General features: G+C 35.6%; 1 protein-coding gene and 1 non-coding gene across 2 annotated transcripts in view; both read right to left on the bottom strand.

Annotated features, from left to right (window-relative positions):
- The window catches only part of Cpsf73 (cleavage and polyadenylation specificity factor 73), a 142,439-nt gene that overhangs the window by 14,807 nt on the left and 102,491 nt on the right, over positions 1-25,141 (bottom strand). The gene's annotated exons all lie outside the window — the stretch shown is intronic.
- On the bottom strand, positions 1,595-1,667 carry Trnak-cuu (transfer RNA lysine (anticodon CUU)). The gene has a single exon. It is a non-coding gene; the product is annotated as a tRNA-Lys (tRNA).

The raw sequence follows: 25,141 nt of genomic DNA, 5'->3' as shown, positions 1-25,141 counted from the left end.
CTGAAAATATACCTAATGTTTACAAAATTAACATATGCAACCGCTCGAAAAACGGCACGAACTTATGGGACGACCTAATACATATCTTGAACAAAAATGAATGATGGATTGCAAAAGTAGAGACTTCAGCTTCAAAATGAGTCCAGGTAAATTGTTGTACTATTTTTTCAATGAAAATTATCACAGTTGTACATAAACTGGGCATGTCATAGGTCGTTCATTTTATAACATCGTAATCATAATGAAATTACAAGCACAATAAAATCTTGCAGGATACGATTTATAATTTATAATTGTACGTAAAAAGTTTACGAAATTGATCATCAGAAAGGTCGTTAATTTAATGTATTAAGAAACAACATTATACATGGTGTTTTGCTGAAATGTGACCCAACGAATATTTTGTGTAATTTGAATGGTATCAAGTGGTCAGTATCCCGCAGGGGTTGTTCTTTTATATGTTGTTTTTCTCGTAGTTTTCGAGGTTATCGATATATTTTTTAAAGTAACTACAAATATTTTTGTGTTGCATCACGTAGCTCGCCAAAAACTTCTTTGATTTTTTACACTTCATGTGACGGGACCAGAAAAAATATAAAATACGTTAATGGAATTTGCGAATTTCTCGCAAACAATTGACATTAATCGAACAATAATTGCGGGAATTAAATGTTGTCAATTTGTCTTTTTAATTAAATGTGATTACATCAAGACTGTGATTATTATGTTAACATTTATTGTATGTCTTTCCTAATTCAATGATTAAAACGTCTGTATGTTTAACGATTTCGTAGAAGAAGCAGAAAATTGGTATTAATATGTATACATTTCCTTTAACGCTTTAATATTGATAACACGAGAATAGAATGTTTGTGAGAATAATTTTAGAATTGATCATATAATAAGATTATTTTAAAAATGAATTGTTCAATTTTAAAAGTTGAAAATAAGAAATTACATTTAATTTATATTTTTAGATTTTGTCATCTAAAACTTTGACATGAGCCGAATCTTGGACCGTGTTGATAAACACACATCATCATAACATTTGCATTCAGTAACAATAATATAAATTCTAGCTCACTGCGTAGACATTCCAAAATGTATTTTTAGCTCCTGTCATACAAAGAATGCTTACATATCGCACCCTAGATAAGACACAAACATACCAACCAATATAGGGATGAAATATTTTTAAGAAGGTTGTGTGCATTCTAATACCAAAATAAATGTATACTATCTTGGAAACCTATATACATAACATTAAGAATTTTGTTACGAAATCGAATACGCCATAGCTGTTTTTTAATAGAATAGTTTTTAATTCACTTTTATAATGTTTAATGTCGTACTTGTTAATCTTAATTATAAACGTAACTTAATTACGCAATGAGTTAAATCAGTATATTTTCAATTAGATCTCTGAGCAACGATTTTATACAAAAAACTGAAAATTTAAGAACTATTACTATTTATATCCAACTATATGTATTAGGTGTATATCAAACATTTTTAATATTTTATTTGAAGAGAGCAATTATATTTGTACGAAAAAATGAATGCCGCGTATGAAGAAAAAATATAAAAATAAATTCGCCCAACGTGGGGCTCGAACCCACGACCCTGAGATTAAGAGTCTCATGCTCTACCGACTGAGCTAGCCGGGCTTGTCCTATGCAATTTTAAAACCATCTTCATCAACAACAATTTTCAAAAGCTTTGTACACATACACAAATTATTAATTTCAGTCCTTGTGAAGCCTAATTTATACACAGCCGCTTAGAAAAGCGCTTCTCCCTGCGGAGTAATAATATTAAGAAACAAAACGTGACCTGAAACGTGAATATAGGAATAATAATACGGATAGACATTAAAACCTATAACTAATTGTAAGTACACCCTTTAAATTGCGAGCGTCCTACTTCCTATTCCTACGACCAAACAAACCCAACTGTGCGGTCTCAAGCAGACCGAACGTGAGATTTAGTCACGGTCGGCTACAATGGCTCGAAACACTCAACGCGACCCGACGCGACAGTCCCACAATTATTTGGGTGTCATCGGACACCACTTCGAGACCTGAGCGAAACCCTCGACGCGCGACGGGGCAATCTTAACCAAACAAACACTTGTGATTTCCCATATCTTTCTCACCTAATTCATTCTAGCCGAAGCATAGTTTTACTAAAGCACACTCCTATTCCGACGATCAAAACGCACCAACCACTCCGCCAATTATATTGGGTTGACAAGAAAGTAATTTCGATATCCTAGAATTAGAACAAACCGAGACAAACGAAATATGTAAACAAATTCAGTTAATGATTATAAGAATTATAAAGTTATAAGAGCTTATTATATGTAGGTACATTTTAACAGTGGTTATTAAACAACATCCATTAAGAGAAGGCTGTTTATTTTTACATTTTATTTATATTTTATTTTTATACACTACAATAACGGGAACCGTGTTGCAGTATGTACACACATATACACATGCGAGTGAGTGAGCGAGTGTGAGAGAGAAAGAGAAGAGTAGGAATCGCGCCAAGTGCCGCCTAATAAACATTAGCGACACCTAATCAAATTATGTACGCATTACACCAGCAATCGTGCGAGTATGAAAAGAGCCATTCAAGAGTGTACGAACGTTCCAATAAAGTTGTTTAAGAGCACCACACAATTTATTTATACAATAGAATTTGTGTATTTTTGATTATGTTTCGGTGTTTATTTAAAGTATCTTATATGATACTTGCCGAATTCGTCTCACAGAGAGTATCCCCTAAAAGATGGGTGTGAAAAAGGTAAGTTTACCTATAAAATAACTGAGGGAGACCTTGATAACCCTGAGAAAAAGGTTCACAAGAAATGTGGTGCAATCAGCTTTCTTGAACCATGTTATTTTAGCTAAAAAAATTTCCGATCGAACCGCTAGTAACTCGGTAATCTAACTTGATCACGTTTCGTGACTCACCCTGTATGTATTACATACTTTCAAGTTAATTAAAAGTTCAAATTATTTTAATACAATAAAGTTTTTACATAGTTATTGTTTACCGATATATCAGCTAAAACTAAATCTCCAGTCCCATTTCTTTATTTTAAAATTAATTTAATGATAACATTTAATGCAGGTATATTAAAATTTTTCTATTCTGATACGGTTTACTTGAGAAAATGAAAATGCAGCAATATATTTCGAATCGTGCAGAAGAATGAGTGGAGGGGGATCATTGTTCTACGCGGTATAACGAGCTTGTAGATTTTCAGGAGGATGATGTTATAATCATCTTAGGGGCGCCGACGTTTGAACAAGGGCGTGACCAGGATACGCCGGCAAAAGAATGAGCTACGAAAGATCGAGCGGTGCAATGGCGTGGCATTAGTTGCATCTAATCATGCCCTTCTTTATTTTTATACGTCATTTTTCTTTCGCTCCACCTTAGTCATCCGTTGGCTCCGAAAATTAAGTCATTCCAATGCTTCTCATATGACGCGGCAGAGTTCACTATCCCGTGCTGGTTTATAATAGCAATATAATTATGGTTATTTTTTAATGAGAATTTCTTACTTCATGTTGTAGTTTCTCATCAATTTTTTATCTGTGAAAATTATTTGAAATAAGAATTCATTTTGTATTGTTGTCATTGCTTTATAACTATAAGAAATGAATGAACAATACACATATTTAATCACTGATAATATCAAGTGTCAAATATGAGACAAACTCGTAACAGTATACTATAAAAAAGACGTAATAACAATTTTTATGTTCCAATGTGGTTTCCTTATTAGTTATACTCTATAAATCTATAAACGATTTCTTTCTAACAATAATATTATATTTTATGAATCAGATAATTGCATAAGTTCGTGCCCGATTGGAAAATAAAATTCAATGGTTAAATTTTAAAGAATACAGCTTTATTAATCGATTATATAGTCACCATTCTTTTCTACTATTAGAAAAGAATATAATTTGTTTTTTACACTCCGCCGTGCAATACAGTTTGCGACATCTATGAAAATAGGGCATGAACTTATGCAGTCATCTAATACGATAAGAAACAAAAGAGTGTTTCCTTTTCATATCACAAACAATGTCTGATTACCCGCGTAAAAACCGATCTCTTGGGAATGATTGCATTTGCATTTAAACGTTCGATCGATAACATTATTTTCGGACTAAATTCCCATCGAATATTCCGCGTTCGTTTGACCAGGATGTCTCAATCAAGCTAGGGAGGTGGAAGAACGGGCTTATGAGGCCGCGCGTATCGTGACTCGATCAACTGTCAAACCTCGGAGCAGTACGGCGTACGGTGTGCGATAGGTCTGCGCCATTGGGAACCTTTCGATTTTATAGTTTAATAATAGAGCGGCGTGGCCGAGTGTTTGCTTATCGGGACCCTGATTTTCAGCCACGAAGACACGGCGCGGTCGCGTCGTACGGCTCGTACGTGTGTGTAGGAGAAGACAGGAGGAATCGGGTTGAAAAGGTAAGGAAGAAAAAGCGAAAGGAAAGAAAGAAGAGGGAGTCTAGGGTAAAAAGAAAGGTGAAATAAAAAGAAACCAGCGAAAAGGGAAGAGCGGCATGGATCACGTGCAAAGAGGGGTGGGGGTGACTTGTGCGGAGCTGCTTAGCCGAGTTATGCCTCCCACCTGCGGCTTTCTCTCCCTCATCCTCATTCTCATCCTTATACCCATCTACATCCCCATCCTCGTCCACCACCACAACTACCAGACACGAATAATCGAAGCATAATTTCGGCCCGTGGGCTGCCCCTCGCGTATTTCGGACGTTGCTTTCTTATAGGCTATGTACGACCCTCTTTATTATACAGGGTGTTGCCTATGCACAAGTAGCAATTTGCAAGACCGATTTTTATGCGTTTAATACTTTCCTCTCGTCTGTTATTTAAGAAAGTGTTATTCTGTTTACTGCTTTACTATTGGATAGGGGCCTATTAACCCAAGTACCAGAACGTCTTGTGTGATTTATTTTTTCGTAAGTTTTTAATTTAACCCTTAGCCCCCCCTCGAGTCAACGCTAAAAATTTCTGTACCATAATTCGAAATATTGTTTACAATTACTAAACATTTAAATATTGTATGAGGTATTATATTAATTTCATATCCATAAAATGAAGAGAATCATATAGAATGGAATTACTCTAGGTCGGAAGAAATGTTTAAATTTCGAGATAAAATAGCTCCGACTGCAAAGGGTTAAATTGTTTTTATATTTAAAAGCTAAGGGGGCCCTGGGCTGCAGTCTATAAATCAAAAATACAAATTTAATTTTCGGAGTAAGAGGTCTTGTTCTTATACATTTCTGAACAACTTCACGCGTATGTAAAAATATACACTTGAATTAAAAAAGAAATATCAACCAAAAATGCTAAAATAAATTGTTCTTTGCAGCGTTATTCATCTACTGCTACTACATCGTTCAAAATTGCCAGTAGAATATTTTTCAAATTGTCACAATTAAGATTGTATTATACAGATAATCATAAAATATTCTGTACAATTTATCTTTTCAATTATGTGTTTGTCAGCTGAAAACATATTCGAAAGTTGACTAGCAATCTATTTTTATAATTTATTAATAATTTATCTCTGAACGTGTTGCTCAGAATGAGTAAGAGAACAAAGAGATTTATCATCTTGCATTGTGTTATATTTGAAAGTTTATATCCATATTTATTTTTATTGGTAGACTTCGCAAAAATGAATGTTTCAAGCAATTTCAGGTTAATAACAACCTCGACAAAATTTATTCGACAAGATTTTAGATCATTATGGCAACCAATGGAAGATAACATAAATATGGTGATTAAAAAAGAATTTCACATGTTGTTCGTCTTTTATAGTATCAAAATATATTTGTGTTTTTGAATATTATAATTTTTTAAAAAAGCGATTTTTTTTATAATTGGGTCAGCTCTTGCATATAACTTTCAGTGAACAAGATTACTTAGAGAATGAAACATATGACAAAATAAACACAGAATAAACACAAAATATTCAGTAATTCAGAGCAAATAAAAAACCTGTCAAAATTTAATAACTTCCTTAGTTCACATTCATTTTTAATATTAATTTTATTCCAATCTGTAATCGTGCCAATTTACTATTAAATAACCACTACTTATAGTCAACCATTTTATAATTGCTTGAATGTAATTTTCTGTTATATTATTGAGATTATACTGCGACACAATATTTACTGTGTTTAATAAATAGTGTTACTACAATTGCTAGACAGCGGATGTTGATGCAAAATAGAAATTTATTTTCTTTTTTAATATGTTTAATAGGTTGAAAATAGTGTAAACAGTATTTTAAAAAATTTTAATTCTTCTTGTGTATTTATATATATACAATATATACTGTTTCAAATTACACCTACTCATTTTTGACATGAATGCATAAAATCCGCTGTCTAATATAATTGCTATCTGAATTTCCATTGTATACAATAATTTCTACATCACAGATCTACGGGTAATGGCGACGATCGTTGAAAATTTTACACACTGTATATTATTCAAATCAGTCGCGCTAAAGTTATCGATTCACGGTACACACTGTATAAAATCTCATAATCGTAGTATCGATACACGTATAGACATAACGAGGCTCGGCGTAATTTAATGTGCTCCAGGCGCGATTTTTATTTCTATTCGTCTCGTAATAAACGATTATCATAATAACCGCCATTACGCTGAGGGTTTACCGAGAGGACGTCGAAGTTCGGCCAGAGGTAAGAGAATTAATACACTCGCAGAAAAATGTGGTTCGGACCACAACTACGGACCACATATATCTTAGTATATTCCATTATGAAAATTCACGAAACGCCGACCGTTTTGCTACTTGTCTTCAGACCTCGCTATAAATGACCTGTACCAACTGCCATTGCGAAGCGTGGATACTGGTAATGGTCCTGCCATTTACGAAGTGACAATTTGCATATTTAATCTATCACCGATAAGCGGGACAATGATTTGCATATTCGACAATGTTCAAACCTAGTAGGATTTCTGTCATTATTGCTCATTAGCTGCAGCATTGACGTAACTTCACATATGCCGTTTTTGATTTATTAACGGAGAGAAAAACAGTTCTTAAAACTTCACGACACGGAATCGCCGTATTATAATATTTTAGTACCCGTTTAACATATCTTGATGCACCGATTTTCCATTTTAAAGTAACGGCTACGAAGATTATAAAAATTCGAAACTTCCATCCTTTTAGACAATTATCATTTGAGTTATTGTCCCGGCAAACAAATAAAACATTTTCCTAAAAGGTGGAAAGTCAGTAATAATAGTAAAAATATTTCGCGTAAGGATTAATTTAGTCATTATTCTAAATTAGACCAGTTTGTAGATATCAGCGATGGTTTTCAATGTTTATCTATCGGAAGACATTTTGAGATAGAAAATACTGTGATAAATGAAATAACAATTGTCAGCGTAAAAATAGTTTGGACACTGTTGAAAAGACAATAACTTTATTACAATTGTACCAATTTCGATAAAATTTTCAGCACGTGTATAACTAACATAACCAAAAAGTTTTGGAAAATGCCTTTTTTATTTTCATATGTAATTGCAATTTTTCGAAATATTTTTTGCACGACATTTAGTAAACCAATGCTTCTAATTGCTCACAGGAAATCAGGTCATTTGGCACACTCTTAAACAAGTTATCGTCTTTTTCAGAGTGTCCAAACACTTCTTAAGCTTACTGGAATTTATCGTCCCTCGATTTCTTTCTCAACATGTAAAATCCTCCGTATCGAATATTGCTTTATGGATATCGTGCCTTAATTACGGTCATTATAAGCCGACAAGATTGTGTCGCGTTTCCCTTAATACTGATCCCGAAGCGATACTTTGAATACCGAAGGCTCCGGTCACGAATTCCAGGAATATCGAAATCTTGTTCTAATATCGACTACGTGTAGGACCCTTTTCCCTAGCATTCAGGACGGTAGAACAGTTAGACGTTTCTAGAAATCGGTATTGTTCGCGTCACGAAAGCGTTCCGCCACTGTGATTTACAATTTCGAGTCAAACTATGCGTGACGTAATGTGTCTTTGAGCATTCTGGAACGACTTTAATGGCAGAAGTTCGTTTCTACACGCTGTCATTTTTCTGTCGAACTCATATTAGAAAATTGGGGGATGTAATTTCATAATGATCTTAAATTAATATTTATTTTATTTTAACCAATAATGAAGGTCATCCTCTCTTATTCATTGAGTCGACTACATTGAATTGCAACATAAATTCATTCATTGCAATTGTAAATAATTGTGATTAAATAACCACTACTTATAGACAACAATTTCATAATTGCTTGAACGTAAGTTTCTGCTTAATTGTTGAATTTATACTGCGGCCCAATATTTACTGTGTTTAACAAATAGTGTCGCTTACTATAATTGATAAACATAAGGAAAATAAAAACTTTCTACCCGAATTGCTGCAAACTGGTGTGAAATAGATATTTATTTTCTTTTTTAATATGTTTAATAGGTTGAAAACAGTGTAACAGTATTTTAAAAAATTTTAATTCTTCTAATGTATTTACAGTTTCAAATTACGGCCTACTCATTGACACATTCATTTTAAAGCGTGTCCCCATAGATCAAGTTAATCGATTCAGCCTGCGCCAGCGGCCGAGGCAGCTTTTGTCAGTACGAATGTTTTCTGTCGTGAAGTTTGGGGACTACTTGACGTTGAAAGAGGGAGAGAGAGGGGGAGAGCAGACCATTTCTGTAACCGGGAAACTTAGGAGAAACGACACCACCCGTGGTCACGGTAAGTCGTGTGCAACTGCAGGGTGTATATAGTCACCTGCTTGACCGATTAGTTTCATCCATCATACGCCATAAAGGAAGTCGAGGGCTGAACAATATCTGATTTCGGGCTCGTCCTGTGTGGCGTTTTGGAATCGCGGTGGGGCCCCGTGGTTCCCGGGGATACGAACCCTTTTGTGGTAGAACGGGGCCACCCTCTTTAAACGTTTATCCCCTTTTCCCGAAAGGGAACACTGGCGCGCGACACAACCTGCCCCTTTTACAACGCCTCGCCTCTATTCAATAACGTTGTCCACGGATGATCGTGTAAACACCGATACCCGGTGAAACACGTAGGACGTACAATGAAACACCTTTACACGTCCGTGTTGTCCCGGCCCTCATTCTTTTACCCAGGCATCGTAAACGGGAAACAATGCAAACAGGAAGTGATCATTGTTCCCCGCTTGGAACGCCCCGCGAATCATGTCAAACGCTCAGATTAGACGGCCGCCCGGTGCTTAGGATTATTATGCTAGACCAGTGATGAGCAACCCACAGACTGCATTGGTCCAGAAGTAGATCCCTAACATTACGCGCGGGCCGCAACGATCGCAATACGTATTACAGTAATGTCCCATTCCAAGTCAATTCTCGGTTCTGTATTGTGACATAGATCGGAACAGGACACTATTTTTTGTGACTTCGTCGACCGCGCCGAACGTAGAAAAGGACAGCATGTAAACACGGACCGCTCGGCCGAAGGCGCAACAAAAAATAGCGTGTCGGTGAGACAATACTAGTGCAATACTGATTAAAATCACACCATACAAGATACAATTTGGCCCATATTTACTGTACATGTAAAGCATCATTTCCAATTTATCGTGTATTTAACATATGCTACATACAGCATATGTTTAAATAAATAACTTAACATCTCGAAAATTATGTTCTCAGAGAAGAGTTTTAAACGACTCATTTTAATCAGAAAAATGTGACGAATATCTTGTGAAAGGTTGTATATGAAGAAAGTTTTTAAAATAAAAAAAGTTGGCATCGCGCATTGGTATTTTAAACGATACAATAAGTTTTGAACTTTTACCGACCGTCGCGGTTGGTTTCTCTTCCTTTCACTCGCTATCCTCTTCTATGTCCTAAAGTTACTCCATGCCGTGAATTAAATGCCACAAATAAGTTGGCACATGAAAAAAGGCCCATAAAAAAATAATGAAAAATAAAGAAGTTTTGTAATGTGATTTTATGAAGAAAACGGTCGGGCGAAATATAAAACAGTAAAAGATTTAAACAATTCAACAACGTTGTAACGTTGCTTTTAATATAACAATGTCGTTAAGGGATGAAATCAATTTTTACGTTATTCCTGCTTTCCAAAATCAATGCAAAACATTTTTAATTTTCATAAAAATCCGCAGTCTACTCATCACTGTGCGAGACCATTTGCAGTCGAGAAAAATCCGTGTTTCTGTTCCATTACATTACTGCGGATTGCGGATCTTCTTGCACGAGAAAAATTGGACGAAGAAAATAGAAGTGTTTAAGAAAAATATTTAATTCATATTTTTGCAGAGATTGGTAAATATGAGATTGAAAGTAAAATAGCAACGCAGTGAAATGTGATATTACTCTTTTCGTTTTATTACTTTAGCTTTCCACAAAGTCGCTTCAAAGTCATGCTGTGTAAGTAAGTAAGGTAGTTGAATGCATCTTGACGCCGACTATCACATCGCGTTGTAAAAAATACATGTTAACGTGTACATCCTATTTGGTCATATTTTTTTGAACAATCGAAGACAGTCTTTTCGCGATCTTTTACTCAGTGTTTCGGATAATCTAGGGTCGGATAACACTGTATTTGACAAAATCTTGGCGGATTTGAAGCAGAAAGTATTTCTTGTCTGACGGTCGCGATCTAGCAGTCGAATGAAAGGAGCATTTCGACTGGGTGTGTGATCTAGATAAAGTAAAACGAGATAGCTTTCCACGAATTCTGGAATCCCTCTATCGGGGAATCTAGGGAAACGTGACGCTGAACACCTCTAATGCGGTTCAATTTGGAATTCCAGGACGGGTATAGAGTTTCGGCTGGGAAACACAATCGAAACGATGGTGGCACCGAAAAGGGCCGGCTGGGCGCGATCCGAGCGAGAGAACAATTCCCTTGCCAACCCTTTTCTAGTGATTAATGTATGCAAAGATAGGGCGTCTCGGAACATGCCCATCCGCCTGATTGGACGGAACGAAACCAGACAAGCAAAAGCAATCTCTTTGGCGAGTTCATTTAACTGGTTCTCCATTGAAACATTTGCAGGCTTTTAAAATGATTTCCAATTAGAGCAAGGTTCTATCAACATTATGTTGTGAGGCACCACTAAAAATTGCTGTACCATTGTTTAAAATATTGTTTACATTATTAAATTTGTTGGTATTTAATCAATTGTTAAACATTTAAGTATTGTATGAGGCATTATATCAATTTCGTATTTACCAAATTTAAAATATCATTCAGAATGGAAATATTCTAGGTCGGAAGAAATGTTTAATTTTCGAGTTAAAATATCACCGAGGGCAAAGGGTTAAATTATTCTTCTAAGATTCTATGATCTGAAGTTTGTATTGGTTTATTCGAGGGGCAAGAAATTAACACAATTTATCGTACATTTTTGTAAATTAATCGTTGTCATAATATATTTTTGTAAGCCTAATTTTATTAGATTTTGAAGGATCTAAAAGGATTCAGGGTGTCGTCAATGTGTTCAATTTTAATACTTAAATTTGGGTCTCATTAAATAAATTCCTGTCATATTGTAGAACTTTTCAAGGCAATTACAATGTAATTCAATTACACTCGTGATTAGTGTAATTAGTATTTAGATCAATTCAATGTTTTCATCTGTGTAATGTAACTCTCTCTACAATATAATTCAATTACGTAATCAAAGTACATAATTAAAATTCAATGTAATTGAAATTCAATTAATTAAGGTACAATGTAATTCAATTACTACTTAATAAAATACATATATTAAAATACAATTTGATTAAATATTATCCTCAATTAATACATCTCTGTGACAAATAAGCTCATACTGCTGGCAAGCTCACGTAATATATTATTTCAAACTTTTTAAATCTATACGTTCAATACTCAAAAATGTGAGTAATCATCTATGTATATTTTTAATATCTTTCCTCCTAAATAAAATAAGCTGCGCATATCAACTATTAACTAAGACAAATAAAAATACCTTGAAACTAGAAGCAAAGTACTAATCAGCGTTACGAACGCTGAGATGCAAAAAATAATAATGATTTTAGTCCCAAGTGTGCTATAAATTAACTTTCAGAATTCTGTCTGCTACAACTTGTAAGAACTATGTGAATGATTCTTGTGTAAGATGATTCCGTAGACTCTCTCAAATACAATGGAATATTTTTTAACCTTTTGCACTCTCGGAGCTATTTCAACTAGAAAATTGAACATTTCTTCCGACCTAGAATAATTCCATTCTATATAATCTTTTTCTTTTTATGGATTGAAATTGATAGAATGTCTCATACAATACTTGAATGTTTAGTAATTGATTCAATACCAACATATTATATATATATATATTTAATAAAGTAAACAATATTTTGAATAATGTTACAGCAATTTTTAGTGGTGGCTCCGAGTCACCACTCAAGTGCTAAGGGTTAATAACATAATAACGTTTAAACGTGTTACCAATGTTAGAAAGGGGATCGTTTCCGTAAAACAATTTTATAAAATCGTGACGAACGTTTCGAAGGTAAAGATTCAAATTCCAGAATAACTTTGGAGCCGAGCAGAGTGGACAGAGAGATACCTCACGGAGGGAGGACAATTTTCTCGGCAACCCTTTAGGTATGATTAATGCTCGCGCGAAGATAGCGAGTTCGTGGGCAAGCCCATCCCCGTGGAGGACGTATTAGTTTAAGGGAAAGAAAGAGAGAAGTGAAGGAGAAGAGCGGAAAAGAAGAATAAAAACGCTCACATCCGACCTCTTTCATTATAGATGCCCCCGCGTGTTTATTGTCGGGACCAGTCTTCCCTCTTTCTCTGATCTTCTCTTTCCCACCCTCTGGGTGTGCGCGCCGAAAATCGTAAACTCTTTCGGGGTTTTTTGGGGGCTGGACCCTGAAAACCATAGGACGCCTTTCTTACAAGATACCGAGAGTCCGATTTTCGACATCGGGACTATAGATGCTGCTCGCAGATAAGGACCGTGTACGCCGATTTCTCGGATCGACGATCGTAAGTCTGCACGTACCTGCGCGACTCTTGTCTAATGAATCCACTGAATTTCGGAGACCTTTTTACGATCCACCGTGGATCTTTGTCTTTCGGTTGGTGGCACTGATCGGTGTTAACACGGCGAATGCCGCGTTACCGCAGTGCACAGTGGGACCAAATCACGAGAACATGGCCGAAATAGGAAGGAGTACTCCAATTTTAGTTGAATATTGATACTCTGGGGTTTTTCGGGTCGCTGATTATGAATTACAGTGACTCGAATTAGTATTCGGACGCTCTAAAAAAGACAATAACTTTTTTAATATTTTAATATACGATTTGAACTCTTTCGAGAAGCTAGAGCAATTAGTTTAATACAGGATGTGAATAGAAATTTTTTCAAAAATTGCAATTGATCGGAATTGTAGAAAAAAATACTAAAAGTTGCATTTTACAACTTTTTTATGGGAGCCTATATTGAAAATTTTTTAAATACGTTTTGTAGATCTGTGTTAACTATATGTACTGTGAAAGTTTCATCGAAATCGGTTGATGCGGGAAGAAACGACAGGCATTGAAAGATGAATCCTTAGATTCATTGCAGTTAGAGGCCGATAATCGTGAAAATTGACAACTTTACCATCTTTACATGTTTGCAACTCATTGGAACGTCGATCGACTTTGACGTAATTTTCAGAATGCGTTTAATTGACACAGACCTACAAATCGTATTTTTTAAATTTTCAATATAGGCCCGCATAAAAAAGTTGTAAAATGCAACTTTTAGTGTTTTTTCTACGATTCCAATGAATTGCAATTTTTGAAAAAAATTTTTTTTCACATCCTGTAGTAAACTAATAGCTGTAGCTTCCCAAAAAAGTTCAAATCGTATAGTACAATATTAGGAAAGTTATCGTCTTTTTTAGAGAATTATTAAATGGCGAACGGGTACGTAAAAAATTATTTGATTCCCACAAAAATCGGTAATAGAATGTTTTCGGTAACTCTGACTGCGGATGTTTATGCAATTTTCAATTTTGGTAGGCAAATTTGAAGACATTGGGATCAAATAAACTCTGACCTTCAACGGTGATAGCCTTTGTATAGGTATGAAATAAATTAAAATCATACCCAATTCTATCGAATTTAATATTCCAGCAGCCATAAATTCCAAAAGCGGACGGGTATGTGAAAAAATTATTTGATCTCCACAAAAATTGGTGACAGTATGTTTTCGGTAACTCTGAACTTTAAATTTCATAAAACAAGATGACAGATTTTCGAAAAATTTCTTAAAAGCATATACATACAAAAGAACATTCTATAAGTGGAGTCTTGCAATGGTTATTTAACAAATTTTGTTATATCTGCTAAGTTTCTCGCGAAAACATGCATGGGACGAAACGATTTGATCGAAACTCTGTAACTTTGCTTCTGCTTTGTATACTTTAATGAATTTTTGTGAAGTTAATCATTAATTTTCCATATACGGCGGACATCATATACTCGCCGTATTCTCGTTGAGGGACATCAGTTCGAGCATCTACTAGTTTCCAGGCAGTAGGTATGCGTTGAAAATTATTTCGATAATATCTCACCAACTATTAGATTTAGGTCATATTATGCAGAGTTGAATACTCTATCGATTCATGATACACAAACTTGCTCTTACCATTTAAAGAAGTCCTTGAAATCTGCGAAACGTTTACATCACAATATTTCCTCTTCTATACCATGCAACTTTTGTATATGTAATTTTTTCATATTATTACAAGTAACGGAAATATTCAAGGTGGACACCCTGTATACTTGAAAATATCTTAGGACATTTTTACAGAATTTCACAGAAAGAAAATTGATGTCAATTTTCTTTCCTTCCGGGATTGCAATGCATAGAAAAAGATTAGATCAGAAATATTGAAAGAAAGAGTAACTGTTCAAAAAATCGTTTTTCCCTACTTGTCAGTCGTCCAAGCACTTTCTTGAAGATCAGTGAGCCGGTCTTATTAAAGTTATGATTCGTACCCACCATGAAGAACTCGTCACCGCTCGGAGACCCAGAAAATCTCGGCTGAACGGTCTTCGCCGGGACTGATTAATTGAAGGTTAAGGGTTTCGAGACGTTAAGTGGTTCACTGAAATGTTTCTATGGGCTGACGGTGGGAGCCACAAGAGGCCGCGCGTGGATTCAAAGACGGACGAAAGGACAAAGGAAAAAGAAGGAGAAGAATGCGACCTCGACCAGTTGCCGGTTCTTTCGTGTCAAAACACGGCGCTAATACATCATTAAAAGAACGCGCCCCTAGCGTGAACGCCTAGCGCCACTGATTGTGAGGGCAACGAGGACACCGTATAATCGATTGACTTAGTTTCGATAACTATTGCATCCTTGACTCCGGCGCCATTCGTTTCTATAGAATTCCGTAGCCGATATTATATTATGCTATAGACTAGACAGAAAATTTTATGCTTTTATAACAAAAATCAGTAGCTGTAATTTAAAATATTGGCTTGGAACGAAAGTTCGTAGCGTATGTAAATTGAGATTGAAAGCTAAAATTCAGATATTTATTCATAAATTTATTCAATAACATATTTTCCATTCTGTTCTATTACTTTCTGCCATTGTGGAGGTAACTTCTCGTGTTATTGAATAAACATGTGGATAAATACCTTAATTTTATCTTCGATTCTTAATTTGAAAACGCTACGAACTTTCTTTCCAACCCAATAGTAAAAACGTCAGAATAATTCCTATATAAATTTCTATTTCACTTCGGTTCGTTGTAATTCAGGTAAAAAGTTTTATTTTGCATAAAGATCCGCTGTCTAGTTATGACTAAACTGCGAGGATTATGCATTTATAACAAAAATTAGTGGACCAAATGTCTGTTGGCTTTAAGTAGCTCGAATTTGTTAAAAAAATGAAATAGATGTCTATATAGCTGCTGCAGCTTGTAATTGATAGAGACAATTTTTATTTTGCATACAAATCCGCAGTCTAGTTCATTATATTCTCAAAAACAAAAAGCAGACAGTAATTAGTTGAACACTTTATAAGCAGAGCTCGAAATAAATAGTTATCTTTTCTCTATTTTGAAAAAGTTTGTTCGAAGTTTGACCTTCATCTTCGGTGTTTAAGGTCATTTGAAGCTTATGTTACAGTGCATATTTGAATGTATTTTTTTGTGAGCTACTCGATGCAACACGAAAATATATGTAGTTATTTAAAAACACATTGAGATAACCTTAAGAACTACGAGGAAAAATGAACTTTTAAAAACACAACCCCCGTAGGATAATTTCCACTTGATTGTCCACTTGTCAAAATTAAAAAACATATTTTGGGGCCACACCTAAGTGAGACACCCTGTACAGATGTAAATAGACGTGTAAGTATAAGATATTAACACTTAAGTGATTACTTAATAAGTAATTTTAACACTTAATAAGTGCAATAAACGTTTTTTACAAGTATAAAATATTTTTATTATACATATATAATTCTATAAAAGAGTTTGCATAAAATAAATGAAAAAGTCAAATGTACCAGTTTTGTTCAACAGTGTATCATATGCATAATATATAAATTTATTGAGTAAATGGTATGAAAACCATGATGGGGTAATAATTAATAATTTTAAAAGTAGAGAGTATTGGACAAGAAAGAATCCTTTCTATTTTTCAAAAAAGGATTAGTTTATACTAATATGTAAATAAAATGTTTATTTAATTTTTAAAAAAAATACGACCATAGAAATTCTATGAGACAGTATAATAATATAATATGTATATTTGTATGATAGAAAATATGAGTAATCATCTCTTATTCATTATTATGTTTGGGAATTCTTGTTATGTTAATATCTAAAATAGATGTATGCTTCTGCTATAGAGAAAAGCTTGTATTACTATAATTTATTCGTTGTAGTTAAACGAAAACTATATTTTCTCAAGAATATATCTTTATGTATATTCATCGAAGCCAATGATATAACTATTTTTAAAAAGTTCGACATGTAATAGCTTTCAGTGTAGCATGTGTTTTATGTTTCACGAATGCTAAAAATGTACAACATCCACGGTCTAGTCGTGTGCAATGTATATGAATTATTTATTTAAATTTTCCTATGGATATGCAGATAACCCTTGTAGAACGCGATTTCGATATAACGTGGTCCATAAATTGTAGCAATTCTTCTACAACGCTGTCAATGTCCTGTAACGATGTGCACAGACTTGTATAATAAAATAGATGCTGGCACTCACGAAAGTACAAAGTGGTGAAAGTGGCAATTTATATTGTCTAACTTTACAATCTGCAGCAGAATGAAACGGTATTGTTCATATACATCACGGAAGATATTAAACATTTTATGGTTACAGTATATTACTCTTTTGTTGTCATTACAGGTGTACCTGAAATGTCCTTATTTCGTGCATAAATACATACCAACAGATATTTATTTTCTAGTGAATATTAAAAGATATCTTGTAAAATTATTAAAAATCTTTGCTACTTAATAACTTGATTTACGAATTAAAAATTGTATCGTATGTTAAAAACGTTAATGATCTCATAATGCATGCAAACTTTCCCTATACGGAACCGCCAGTGCACAAGCATCATACAAACTAGAGAAATAAATCTTAATTCGTTGAACATATACAACACATAATGTGACTAAAGTGTGAACGCCATCATCGCGGTGGATCAGTATAAATGAATATAATTTATTATACCGTGACAGCACATAATGCTTTACAGACGTATATCTTGATTTATGACAGTCACACTAATTCATTTAATAAAACACGGTATTGACTGGGAATCATTGACGCTAGCATTAATCTCAGCTGTGCACAACCGGCATTCACTCGGTGTGTTTTTAACAATACTATTACTGGAAGTGTACTACGTGTATGTACATTTAGAAACGTAATTCGCACTGCAATGTATTACATTGTGAAAGTATCTATGAACTTAGCGTACGAGGTTACATAAATCATATTTCTATGAGAACATTAATTTTGATAAATGAATTACTGAGTGTATTAGGTAATTACTTTTTTAAAAACATTTACAGGGACCTTTCATTTTATAACGAATGAGGCAAGGAGTGATTAAAATTTTTAGAGGATAATATAATTTCCAAGAAAATTCCAATGTAGAAGAATAAACATTTGTTAACTAAAACATCTAGACTTTGTTATTATGTACATGGACAGACTACATCAACTAAAAGTGACCCTATTTGAAGAAGAACCTAATGAACTAATTTAACTATTACCCCATTTGGTTAAACAATTATTTAGAAAATTGACGATAGAATACGTCTAAGATGATATTTTAGTATAAAGTACGAACCTCTTCTATTTTTTGACGAGTATAATGATCGTGAAATATGACAATACTTTCCCCAGGAGGTTGCAGAATCCATCCCCGATAATAGATTCTGATACGCGTCCAAATAAACGAACACGCTCTAATAAACGGGCCATCTCTATTACTTAAACCATTCTAGATTGATATAATTGAATGGCTTTGAACATAGGGTTCGCAGTATGGAGAAGAATAGCGGAGCTAAAGGAGGCAGAGCCGTGAAGGAGCTAAATGACAAATTGATGCACTGTTAAATTGGCGGGCGCGAGCCGATGCAAGACGCAGGTAGATGCAGTCGAAGATACACTCGTAACTTCTAGGTACGGGTTTTGCCATGGTCTCGCAGTCGAATTTGCGATGCCCTCCAGCAAGATCGTTATACATCGCAGTTCCTAAATTAGTCTGAACTCACACTGATTGAACACCAGCCCAGGGAACCCTTAGCGATCGCGCGCGGCCCGCTCGATCGAGGATTTATCGATCGGTTCCATCGACGAATACTAAGGCCGAGCGCCTCTTGTCGATGATCATCCTGTTACGTGTTCAGGCTACGTCGCATCGACTGACGTTCGAACAGCTTTCGAGAGCCACGAAGAATATTGGGAGGAAATTAGCGCGCCCTTTGCATGCTGTCTTACGTGTCCTCTGATCTATAGAGAGAACCGCAGAACAGGGACCAAAAATAACAGTTATTCTAAAATTGTCTACGATAAAAATCATTTTAAACAGTTGATTATTACTTTGAAATTTAAAATCGGACATTTCGCGTGCAACAACCGAATATAACGACCACAATAAGTGAACCAGATATAAAATAAAAATTTGAACTACACTGTTGTTTCACGAACTGCACGTGCAGGGTACAAACAGTTGAGGCGAAAAAATGCGTATCTGTCGACGAATAACAGCTCCCGAGGATCGTATCATCCAGCTAATTGGCGATTAAACAATTATTCGACGCGAAACATTGCGAAACATTCTTGCCGGCTGCGGACGATAAACAAGTTAAACGGGAAGACAAGAAAGCGGCGTTTTATCCTTCCCGGATTAATCCTCTTCCGTTATAGGCTGCGTGCACAACGTAACATTCACCTCAGCCTAAAAACTGGCAACTTTGAGCCGGTAATATCCCGAGAACCGCGTAATCGATACTTTTCTCTTATTTCCCGTGAATCAAGCCTGGATGGAGTTCAGTCTTAAATCATACCGTGGCCGGTCTTACTAATACTTAAGTAATATACTACGGTAATTCAGTACCAGTAACGACAAGCCCCACAGAAGAATATCAGTTTTTTTTTCCGGCGGGCGAAGGGGTAAAAAGCGAGCGGAAGGGAAAAACGTACCGAACTATTATCGGCGTTCGACCGAGAACGCGTTACTGATTGCCGGCGTTGCAATTTTCCATATTTCGATTTCACGATAAATAACCTCGACTCGGGGAAAAAAAGTATCGCGGGACCATGGACGGTGAAGTCGTCGTGTTTCTTTGGCGCCGTATAACCGACGATCACACGGAAAAATGGCGCGGCGGTGTTACACTTTGAAACGATCCCGATCGCTCGCAAGGGAAACGACGGCAAAAAACCGTCGTCCGCCGATGGTTACGGATGCGAGGCAATTATTCTCTATGTCCAAAGCAGCATCCCATGATAATACGGGGCAGCATCGGGATCATCGATTTACGACAGATCGATGAATACCCATTACGGCCCGATACTCCCAGCCATCGATTATTGCAATTAAAAGGAATCGCTTTAACATGTACTTAACCGTGTACGTGTCATTTATATAACAATGATAACGTCACTAAGTACCTCGCGCTGCTAATATTGATAGTTAATTGCCCGTGCATCGCCTCCGTGCAGAACGGTCACAAAAAATGAATTTAGGGGTTCTAGTCTCGTGTAAGTACAACGATGCGCACCGATCAAAGGGTATTAAGATTCTAACTGCTCGGCTATATAGTTTTTTTCTGCGAAATTATGCGAAGCAAATAACCTGTCTATCGGTCATAAAAGAATACCATTGGTTTTGTGCAATCCTTTTATTACACCAATGATATTGGCGCAATAAAAATGGCCGACATTACCAATAAATTATATTATTACGATAAAAATATTACGATATTACGATATTACGATAAAAATAATACATAATACAGCTACGAAAAAAATCAAGAAACATCGAAATAATCAATTTTTTTAACGACGATGCACTGTATAAGAAATTCTGCAAAAAATTCAGAACAATGCGTATCAACACGAAATATGGATTTTCTTTGAATTGAGTTGAGAAGATGAGAAATCACAACTAACATGATAGTATAAACGTGGTACTCAGAAAACTTCGTTATAAAATCGGCGATTTTATGCATCCGAATTTTTAAAAAAATCGATCTTTCAGCCAAAAATTCTGAAATAATTTACTGTCAGTGTGCTGGTAGGTAGTAGGTAGAGTGTTAATTTTTTTCGTAATTTTTTGTTGAGCAGGACAGAAGAAAATGGAGCATATTCATTATGTAGTAGTATTTTTTATACATAATATATATGTATACTGTAGATCTGAAGTTTCTAGGACATGCATAGATACTTCCATGTACCCTGGGGACACGTTTTGGCAAATTGCAATTCCTGCCAGCACGGATATATCACATTCCAATCGATATTTATTATAGTAATTTTCTGGGTACGTGTAGGCTCGCGTTCATTTTCATGTCGCACGTTCATGTCGTCCAATCGGTTCATTAAAATATTGACTTCGCGATGCTACTGCACAGGATATTGTTCATAAATACCGACGAAATTGGAGTAACTTGTCTCGTAATGTTCGCCGATAGTCGTTCCACGCAAATTTTTCGGATCACATGATAAGTTACTGCGCATTTCCTCGCATTGTGTATGCTAATTTCCGTCCGAACAAATTGACACTTTCTTCGAGTAACATTTATCCTATATGTATGTACTGTATATCTCGCAGTTCTGGAATCAGACAAGGTTATACTTATCGCGTTATGTGGACATTGATGCTTTTGAGATTTGTTGAACTTTGTAATTTTCGCAGTTGCGTTATAATAGTGTTTACACTGTCTACTGTCGAATTATCGTTTACTCCAATGTTTTAATTATTCCAGTCAATTATTCCATAAATTATTTATATATATAATAATTATATGGATATATGTATTAATCTTATACATTATTAGATGTTTTGAAACTAGTATATTTCTTTTGCAAGAAGAGATTAGTTAATTACCTAATTTTTATTCTGGGCCTGGATGTTGAAACCTAAATCTACAAATATTCAAGGTCTCACACTTTTCCAGTAATAAATTCTGGCCATTTATACAAATTAATTTGAATTAAATCATGTCTTGATTAAATATATTACTGTATATGTAGTTTATTTAATTTTTACATTATACTTAGTTTATACTTTACTTAAATGCATGACTAAGAATAAATTAAATTTCCGTCGCTGTAAATCAAATTAAAGGGAACCTTGTAGTTGTCAATAGTCAATACCGTAAGCAGTAATGTGAAGGCATTATAGATACAATTACTAATTCAATAAAAACGCGAACGCCTACGCATTCGTGCTTGCGGTTTCGCCCGCATTCAACAGGTCTTTATAAATATGTATTCCGCGATTTCAAGATCACTATTTTTCCCTGTTTACGCATTCAGTGTCGTTCAATGAAAATTTTATGCGTTACAGTCACGCGATGTTAACACTGCAGGTCTCTTCACTTCCATTTACATATTTCATCAGAATTAAATCGTTTATTCCATATTTGTTTGAAATTCAAGTCGTTCTAATTTACTTAACACTTTATCTACCGGTAACCTATTAATAGGCTTTGCAATAATTGTGCTGTACCAAAAGGAAACTTAAAACTCTTCTTTAACGCAATAATCTCGGCGGGAATGATTGAATTTTGTTTTGACGGTGAGTTGTTGGTTTATGATTAAAGTTGCTATTGCTATTTAAGGATTCTTTAAAAAGATCCTCAGCCATGGACCATAGACTTTCAACAACTATGCAATAATCACCGATAGGTAATGTTATAGTATTACCTATATGAGCTGTTTTTTTTCATTGTGGTATAAGTCCATTTTTGGGAAAGATCAGTTAATGGCAGCGTTAGTCACAGATACAGGTTTTGCACTCCAAATTTACCCTTTTCTGCAAATCAATCTCACCCTTTTGCAAATCACTTTCACCTTTTTGATACCATTCACGCGTGTCCACACATGTCTTATAAGTATATAATTTAATCTAAATAAATAAATAAAATAAATTTTAAATATTCATAAACGAGTCTACCGCCTTAAACAAGCCAAACTCTAGAAACGTGAGATTCGCACAGCGTCCGTCGATTACAATAGTGCTTACTTTGCTCAATAAGTTTAGTTTAACGTTACCGTTAAAAATCGGACATTTCATATGCAACAACCTAATAACGCACGGAGTAAAATTACTTCAGGACATTGTGCTCCCGGCGTAATTTGCATTATGAGGCTGACCAAGTGTTCGGTGACTTATGAACGGCGCGGCGCGGCGCGGCGGCGTGGTTCATTGTATTAACTAGAAGCGAAATCATCCCTCAGCTCGGAGTGGTCGTAAGACGCACACACGAGTCGTTTCTATTTCTGACGGAGCAGTTTTACTGAAATTCCAAGGATTCATTCCGTCTCCCGGAAAGCTTGTAACTCGTCCACTTGTTGTCCAGTGGCCGCTCTGTCATCTCCTTTACGGGCTCTTGTAATCCCTCGATTGACATGCAACATTCCGCGAACAAAAAACGGGCCGGCTCGTCCAATTTACGTAGTTTCCGCGCATAAAATAATAGCGGGCATGGGCAAAAGCCGCCGCTTTTGCGCCTCCTCTAAAAATAGTAATCCACGGCATGAGCTAATCCCATTGAATTCGCTGCGAGTGTTGAACGCAAAGGAATCTACATTAGCAGCATGGGTGTAATGACATCTCGCGACGACGCCCGACGAGGAAAACGGTTTTCTCCGTGAACGTAATCAACCGCCACGTTCCAACCACCACCGTCTTGCTTTTAATACATTCGTCAGATTCGCCGAATTCGACGCGTGTATTCTCCTTATTCGTCCGGGGAGCAACGACGCGAGGTACTTTTGCGAATGTACGTAGATGGATCTCGCTGGTCACTGTCATGTCGGTGCAACACGATCACGCACGGCTTCTAGACATTCCAATTACACTCCGGGACAAAACGATAGCGCACACCAAGATCTACAGGATTTTCATATACAGTGAACCACGAAAGTATTTGAACGCACTTTAAAACAGTAATTTATCATTGCACCAAACGATTGTAAATGCAAATGTTTTGTAAGCAAGTAGAAGCATTGGTTTACTAAATGAACTGCAAAAAAGATTTTCCAAAAATTACAATTTACAAGGTTGCATGCAATAATAAAAAAAAGCATTTTCTAAAACTTTTTTAGTTGGGCACTTTATGAAAATTTAAAATGTTAGTTATACACGTGCTGAAACTTTCATCAAAAGCGATGAACATACCCAAGAGCTACAAGTGGTGAAAATCATAGTTTTTCGCGAATCGAAGTATATAATTTTAGTCTTTGAACGAACTGAGCTCTGGATGCTCAGACATTAAATTAATCGTAAAATACGTGATCATGTATAACTTGAAAATTCCAGAAGCTAGGTTTATCTTCCACACTGGCAGCCCCATCACCGAGTTTTCTAAACCACTTCTGTGCCGCACAAATTGAAACGGATTCCTCATCTTCCGGTGCACATACCTTCCAAGATTTCGTTCAGTCGCTTTGAAGTTTTGCTTTCTGTTATGGTGCCTTCAAAGAGCAGCAGAGTCCGAAACCAGCACAACTCTGCTGGCAAAAGCAGCACATCACTGGTACTTATTGTTAGAAATTTTTTGCCTATATGTACTGCCGTATCGCTTTTGAAAACTGACTCTCAGAGAAATGTTTCAAAATAATTCAGCAAAACAATTAAAATTTGTATTACCTTTGGAACATTCATTTAAAACATAAAAATTTAATTCTAAAAAGTTGAGTGTTCAGTGGTGACTAGACTGCGGATCTTTATGCAGTTATGGCTCTTGAAAATTTTCAAAAATTGCTAGGATATACAATCCGACAGAATCTAGTACGATTTGTATTTATTTCAGTTGTAAAAAGGTTACTACCACGGAATATAAGATGTTATTTAATTCCACTTTCGTAAAATTTGCCTATAAAAATTGAAAATTGCATAAACATCCGCAGTCTAGTGATGACAAAATTTGTTGAGGTATGTAGATAGAGTGTAGTCGATGCAACAGAACCATGCAACTTCTGAGCAAACCGACAGATTGCGTGTGATTGATGTTAGAGTGAACGGCTCTTGTTAGACATACCGGGTGTCCCAGAAATGTTGTCCTTGCGACAAAGGGATTCCTGAGGTCATTTAAAGTAACTTTTTCCTGTAGGAAAATGTTCCCCGTGGATTTGGTAAGAAGTTATTAACGAAAAACACGGACCAATCAGAGCGCGACTCACAGCGGACGGATTCTGGCTCGGCTAATGAACAACATTAGGCTCAGCGCGAGCCTCCAGTAGCAGCGCTCTGATTGGCCTGTGTTTTTCGTTAATAACTTCAAAGCG

The sequence above is a fragment of the Lasioglossum baleicum genome, chromosome 4, assembly GCF_051020765.1.
Source record: "Lasioglossum baleicum chromosome 4, iyLasBale1, whole genome shotgun sequence".
Classification (NCBI taxonomy): domain Eukaryota; kingdom Metazoa; phylum Arthropoda; class Insecta; order Hymenoptera; family Halictidae; genus Lasioglossum; species Lasioglossum baleicum.
Note: the sequence above shows the minus strand (reverse complement) of the source record. Positions and strands in the feature narration are given on the sequence as shown.